We start from the raw sequence: 7,612 nt of genomic DNA, 5'->3' as shown, positions 1-7,612 counted from the left end.
ATGCCTGAACTGCAGTCAGCGCCAAGGCCGATTGGGGGATACAGATTAGTAGGTTAAAAACTTAGAAGTAATAACCGTGAATCCAAGGGTCTTCTCCTGTACACAGTGTCGCTTAATTTAAATGGTATCGTGCAGACTATATGAAGCCATCTGGAACGATGGCTTTTACTTGTTGCCTTAGATTTTGCCCATACTCACAATTGAAACAAAGCTGTCTCTCATCTGTTGTATACTTAGCCCTCGGCATGCAGTGGTTACTTGAGGTACTGAGGGGACTTGAAAAATGGCTCAGTGGTTAATAACACTAGAAGTTCTTCCAAAGCCCAGAACCCATGTCACAATCATCTGCAACTCCAGTTCCAGAGGATCAGGTGCCTTCCTATAGCTCGTCTGGGAAGTAGACATTCACATGGTAGACAGACACACGTGTAGGCAAAACACCCACGTATAGAGAATAATTTTAAAAATATTTAAAAGTTACTGAATAGAGGAATGCTGTCCTTCCCCAAGAATCTATGAACATTTATTTTCTGCAAAAGTATTCTAGTGACTTGGTGATTTGTGACCTGTGAGAATGTAGACTTGCCCAATCATATTTAAAAAAAAAAACAAAAAACAAAAAAAAACCGAAATATAGTGTTTTCATTATAGTAAGCAAAGACTTTTTTTTTTTTTTTTGGTTCTTTTTTTTTTTTTCCGGAGCTGGGGACCGAACCCAGGGCCTTGCGCTTCCTAGGTAAGCGCTCTACCACTGAGCTAAATCCCCAGCCCCAAGCAAAGACTTTTTAAGACTTTCTTCCTGTCATCCTCAGCATGTAAGGATAAATTTGTATATCTTTAGACTGAATTTTATTAGAATGTTTTACCTTTAAAATATGGTTTGGGTTGTTCACTCCCGTTTCATAAGGCTGACTCAATAAGTAAAGGCCCTACGTGATGATTTGAATTTGATTCTTCAAATCTACATGGTGAAAGGAGAGAAATGGCTGCTGCAAATTGTCCTTTGACCTCCAAATACAGGAGGAAGCTACAGGGAAGCGACACACACAAAACTAAGTGAATGCAAAAAACAATTAAAAAAAATTTTGGCTGGAGACAAAAACAGAATTTCTAGTAATTTCTCAAAGGGTCTTAAATATACTTTTGACATTTTGCACTATGTGTTTATATGAAGCAGCATTCCCAGCTAAACGAAACAAAAATAACAATAAACTCTGAAAAAGAATCTTGAAATTGTTCTGTATTCTACAGTTATTAAGCATTCAGCCAAATTTTAATTCTTTATGCAAAAATGGTATTAAATGTATTCACAGTACTTTGATTTTAAAAATACTTTTTTTTTTTTTTAGCGATCTACAGATTCAATGCAATCCCCATCAAAATACCAATCCAATTCTTCAAAGAGGTAGACAGAACAATTTGCAAATTCATCTGGAATAACAAAAAACCCAGGATAGCTAAAACTATCCTCAACAATAAAAGGACTTCAGGGGGAATCACTATCCCTGAACTCAAGCAGTATTACAGAGCAATAGTGATAAAAACTGCATGGTATTGGTACAGAGACAGACAGATAGACCAATGGAATAGAATTGAAGACCCAGAAATGAACCCACACACCTATGGTCACTTGATTTTTGACAAAGGAGCCAAAACCATCCAATGGAAAAAAAGATAGCATTTTCAGCAAATGGTGCTGGTTCAACTGGAGGTCAACATGTAGAAGAATGCAGATCGATCCATGCTTATCACCCTGTACAAAGCTTAAGTCCAAGTGGATCAAGGACCTCCACATCAAACCAGACACACTCAAACTAATAGAAGAAAAACTAGGGAAGCATCTGGAACATATGGGCACTGGAAAAAATTTCCTGAACAAAACACCAATGGCTTATGCTCTAAGATCAAGAATCGACAAATGGGATCTCATAAAACTGCAAAGCTTCTGTAAGGCAAAGGACACTGTGGTTAGGACAAATCGGCAACCAACAGATTGGGAAAAGATCTTTACCAATCCTACAACAGATAGAGGCCTTATATCCAAAATATACAAAGAACTCAAGAAGTTAGACCATAGGGAGACAAATAACCCTATTAAAAAATGGGGTTCAGAGCTAAACAAAGAATTCACAGCTGAGGAATGCCGAATGGCTGAGAAACACCTAAAGAAATGTTCAACATCTTTAGTCATAAGGGAAATGCAAATCAAAACAACCCTGAGATTTCACCTCACACCAGTGAGAATGGCTAAGATCAAAAACTCAGGTGACAGCAGATGCTGGCGAGGATGTGGAGAAAGAGGAACACTCCTCCATTGTTGGTGGGATTGCAAACTGGTACAACCATTCTGGAAATCAGTCTGGAGGTTCCTCAGAAAATTGGACATTGAACTACCTGAGGATCCAGCTATACCTCTCTTGGGCATATACCCAAAAGATGCCCCAACATATAAAAAAGACACGTGCTCCACTATGTTCATCACAGCCTTATTTATAATAGCCAGAAGCTGGAAAGAACCCAGATGCCCTTCAACAGAGGAATGGATACAGAAAATGTGGTACATCTACACAATGGAATATTACTCAGCTATCAAAAACAACGGCTTTATGAAATTCGTAGGCAAATGGTTGGAACTGGAAAATATCATCCTGAGTGAGCTAACCCAATCACAGAAAGACATACATGGTATGCACTCACTGATAAGTGGCTATTAGCCCAAATGCTTGAATTACCCTAGATGCCTAGAACAAATGAAACTCAAGACGGATGATCAAAATGTGAATGTTTCACTCCTTCTTTAAAAGGGGAAGAAGAATACCCTTGGCAGGGAAGAGAGAGGCAAAGATTAAAACAGACACAGAAGGAACACCCATTCAGAGCCTGCCCCACATGTGGCCCATACATGTACAGCCACCCAATTAGACAAGATGGATGAAACAAAGAAGTGCAGGCCTACAGGAGCCGGATGTAGATCGCTCCTGAGAGACACAGCCAGAATACAGCAAATACAGAGGCGAATGCCAGCAGCAAACCACTGAACTGAGAATAGGACCCCCGGTGAAGGAATCAGAGAAAGAACTGGAAGAGCTCGAAGGGGCTTGAGACCCCATATGTACAGCAATGCCAAGCAACCAGAGCTTCCAGGGACTAAGCCACTACCTAAAGACTATACATGGACTGACCCTGGACTCTGACCTCATAGATAGCAATGAATAGCCTAGTAAGAGCATCAGTGGAAGGGGAAGCCCTGGGTCCTGCTAAGACTGAACCCCCAGTGAACTAGACTGTGGGGGGGAGGGCGGCAATGGGGGGAGGGTTGGGAGGGGAACACCCATAAGGAAGGGGAGGGGGTGGGGGGAGGGGGATGTTTGCCTGGAAACCAAAGAATTATTATTAAGTATTAAATAAATTAAAAAAAAAAAAAGAAAGCAGGCTGAGCATGGAAAGGGAGCCAGCAGCGCCTTCATGGCCTCTGCACTAGCTCTGCTTCCATGCTCCTGCCTTGTTTGACTTCCTTTGATGATCAATAGTGATGTAGGAGTGGAAGCCAAATAGATCCTTTTCTCCCCCCCCAAAAAAATACTTTTTTTTTTGAGCTGGGGACCGAACCCAGGGCTTTGTGCTTCCTAGGTAAGTGCTCTACCACTGAGCTAAATCTCCAGCCCCTAAAAATACTTTTAAATGTATTACTTTTTTTGTGGGGAAGGGCATGGGTGCCACGGTGTACGTGTGGAGGTCATGTGGGAGTTAGTTCTCTGTTTCCACCTTATGGATTCTCGGACTTGAGCTCAGAATGTTGAGCTTGGTGAAATTTTCATTGGCTTTCATTTTAATAAGTGGTTCAATTATATGCATGTCAAATAATTGCTTCAAAATACATTTAATGATCTGTAATCAGGGAATGTTTGATTTGTATATTTATTTTGTACTCTTGTATAGCTGGAATTTTTAGAATTTTCACAGCCACTGCAAATATCGGTTGGGGAAAACCTTTAGAAGGCCACATCTACAGTGGAGTACAAATGGAGAGAAGGTTGAGGTTAGCATGGAGACCTTCCTGAAGTCCTAGTGAAGACGATATTGTGTCTGATTTAGTGGAGAGACATGGCAAGAGTGCTGTTTTAGTAAAGTGCATCGTGCAGTAATATTTCATGGTGTTTTTCAGTGTTCTAGGATCTGAAATGTACGTGGCCCTTTAAGACATGGCTACAATGGTTCCTGTGTTAGAGTACAGTGAAATAATTACATAGTCAGAATGGAGGGAAAAAAACTTCAAAAGCACTTTGAAGAATGAGTATTTTTCTTTCTTTCTTTTTCTTTTCTTTTCTTTTTTTTGGCTGCAAAGATTCAACCATTTAATGACAAAAGCTCCCCACCCTTACTCGAAGACAGCATCCTGAGCACAGGATGGGCACAGCTATGTAGGAGGCTGTGGAAAGCCAAGGAAAATCAGGATGTCAGGTAGACTCCTGGATTAGGACTGGATTGGGTACAGTCCTCTTTGCCCAGACACTGGCATGAACCACACAGGAGGCTGGGGCTGGCCACACACCACCAAAAGTACGAGAGTGCTGGCTGATATGTCTGTGTTTCACTAGCTGCTTCTGCCAAGTCCAAATCTCAGTGAGGGACGACTGGAGCTCACAACAGGCCTTGTCCTCTTGGCCTTTTTCTCAGAACGCACAGCGTCATCATGGGCTTTCCTCTTCTCTGCGAGCTTATTGGCCTCTCGGATTTTGCGCTGCTTGCCAAACACGATCTTTTGTTAAAGGTACTTCTCTCGCGTCTTCATCATCATGATGGTCAGGCGCTTGGCCTCACTTTCTTCCTCCTGGGCCAGCCGCTGCTTGTCTTCCAGCTTCACAGGGCGGGCCATAACCTGGGGCTTGTCTCCTTCCAGCCTTTGCTGCTCCGGTCCAACATGTGTGCCTCCTCCTCCTTCTCCAGTTCGGCTTCCACATCTTCCTCGTTTTCCAATGCAACATCACCATCACCTTCGTTGCCATCCTTTTCCTCATCCTCGTCTTCCTCTTCCTCTTTCAAGTTTCCTGGGAGGAGGAGCCGGGTATTCACACAGTCAAACACTCACTGGGGCTGTATGTAGTTCCGGCCAATGATGGGGGTTTGCTGCCCCGGCCGGACAACAATCTGGTGGGTGATGTAAGAGTCTGTGATTCCATAGGTGGCTCCGATGCACAAAGACTTGTCCCAGGATACATCCCCACCAAAACTCCTGATGGTGAAGGCAAATGCTTCACGGTGCACCTCTCGGTTAAGGAAGAACTTCAGGCCTTCAAAGAGTTTCTTGTGCTTTTCCTGTGCCTCTAGCTCTTTCCTTCAATCTTCTTCCTGTGCTGTCACCTCCTCGTCAGTAGGAAACTCCTCAGCCTCGGCCTCCTCTATAGCAGGCATCACCACTCGGGCCAGGTTGGCACTGAGGGCGGCCAGTCTCTCCGTAGAGCTCTCGGAGTCCAATGCATACGCGTCCTCGCTGACCTTTGTCCCTGCTTGGGTTTGACCTTCAATCTTGGGTGGGTAGTGAAGGTTGATTGGTAGAGGCGGAATTTGACGAAGTCCAGGAGAGTGGTATAGAACTCAGTGAAGGTGGCCGTGACTCTGTAGTCCACATCTGTTGGATGATCATGGGAGAAAGCATAGGGTGTAAACCATACGATGGGCTGACCCAGCACCTCAGCCTGATAGTAAATGCCTTTAATGGACAGGAAGACCTTGTGCAGGGCATAGGCAGCAGTTCCGTAGTGCAGGAACTCCACAGTGAGCTGGCAGCGTAGCTGAGTGGTCTACACATGACACTTGCCCATCCGAGGGAAGGTGGAGAAGAGGAAACACATTGACAGGGCATCATCGAGGTCCTGCAACGCATCAGTAAATGTGGGGTACCGCTCCTTGGCAATGGGGTCCAGTTTGTATCTGGGTTTATCATCCTTCAGGCGCTCTATAGCATTCCACTCACTCTTCCCATAGGCTTTGTGGAGCTTCTGGACAAAGTCCTTGTACTCTCGGAACTTGTTGACAATGGGTTCATGGAGGAGGAGTTTAATATCTTTGATAAGGTAAAATGTTTGGGCTGCTGTGGAACGCTTGTTAGCTTTTTTGTGTGTGTGTGTGTGTGCTTGGGTTCATGAGGATAAAATCATGAAATCAGTTCCTGAAATCAGGCAGGCTCACCTTCTTCTGGGTTTTGTTTCAGGTGATGTAATAGGTGGTAGAGCCTCATTCATGCTTCTTCTTTTGAGGCCTCCCATAGCTCCATGTTGAGAAAGTCCTGAGAGCGGAGCAGAAAGGCAGGAATGAGTATTTTTCAATCCCCGAAGAATATGGAAAAGAGTACTATGTGCAAGGTGAGTAGAAGCGTTTAAGTCTGTGTCTCTGGAGTAGGAAGTATATAGAGAGAAAGAGTTTGGAGGGAGAAGACCAAATCACTCTGGGTAACGCCCAACTGCGGACACTTGATGTGTATTGTTGTCTTGCTTGCAAAATAGTAAATTTTTAATATTATTTATGCAACACCAACCACATGCCAAATAACACAGCAGTAAGTAGAAATAAAATTGTAGTAAAGTCTTGACAACATGACTGCCTAAATAAAGTTGAAAAATAGACCTGCTAACATTGACAGAGGAAAGCCCACAAAACCTCAATGCCATCCAAAGAACAACAGATATCTAAAGAATGCTGAGTGGAAAACTAATCTTCCCCACAGAAGAGCATGGCTCTTACTGATCCATTACCAGAGGTTCAGTCCAAAGTACACACCTATAAGAAACATTGGATGGAACTGGAAAATATCATCCTGAGTGAGGTAACCCAGTCACAAAAGAACACACATGACATGCACTCACCGATAAGTGGATATTAGCCTCAAAGCTGAGAATACCCAAGAAATGATTCACAGACCACATGAAGGTCAAGAAGAAGGAAGACTAAAATGTGGATGCTTCAGTCCTTCTTAGAATGGGGAAACAAAATACTCAAGGGAGGAAATAGGGAGACAAAATGGAAAGGCCATCCAGAGACTGCCCCACCTGGGGATCCATCCTATATGCAGCCACCAAACCCAGTCACTATTGTTGATGCCAAGAAGGAGCCTGATATGGGTGTCTCCTGGGAGGTTCTGCCAGAGCCTTACTGATACAGATGAGGATGCTTGCATCTAATCATCAGACTGAGCATGGGAACCCCAGTGGAGGAGCTAGAGAAAGGACTGAAAGAGCTGAAGGGGTTTACAACCCCGTAGGAAGAACTGATCCTTCCTGGGACTATTGGAACATACTGATTTGACCCCCTGGCATTGTCAGTCTCAGTAAATTAGGGTGCAAGGTCTAAGAGATAGAATTTGGGCTTATGAAAGATCCCTGGGTTAAGCTGCAAGATGAATTAATATTGCATATGGAAAAGGGTTTGTAAAGCATTGTACAGATATGTATTTGGATGAGCTTAATAAAGTGATTTTGCAAATTTAAAAAAAAAGTAAATATAGTTCCTTGCCTTGGCTGCCTAAGAACCCTGTTGTCTTATCATCTTTAATTATATTACGACAAAAACTAACCATTCCACTTCTTAAACTTGACAAAAGTGAGCTAGACAGTCT

The 7,612-nt window shown here is 43.2% G+C and overlaps 1 pseudogene; it reads right to left on the bottom strand.

The window, feature by feature from the left end:
- Window positions 1–4,300: 4,300 nt before the first annotated feature.
- On the bottom strand, window positions 4,301–6,281 carry Pes1-ps6 (pescadillo ribosomal biogenesis factor 1, pseudogene 6; annotated as a pseudogene).
- Between the last annotated feature and the right edge of the window lie 1,331 nt (window positions 6,282–7,612).

The sequence above is a fragment of the Rattus norvegicus genome, chromosome 15, assembly GCF_036323735.1.
Source record: "Rattus norvegicus strain BN/NHsdMcwi chromosome 15, GRCr8, whole genome shotgun sequence".
Taxonomy (NCBI): Eukaryota; Metazoa; Chordata; class Mammalia; order Rodentia; family Muridae; genus Rattus; species Rattus norvegicus.
The sequence above is the reverse complement of the archived record's forward strand: the minus strand, read 5'-3'. Positions and strand labels throughout refer to the sequence as shown.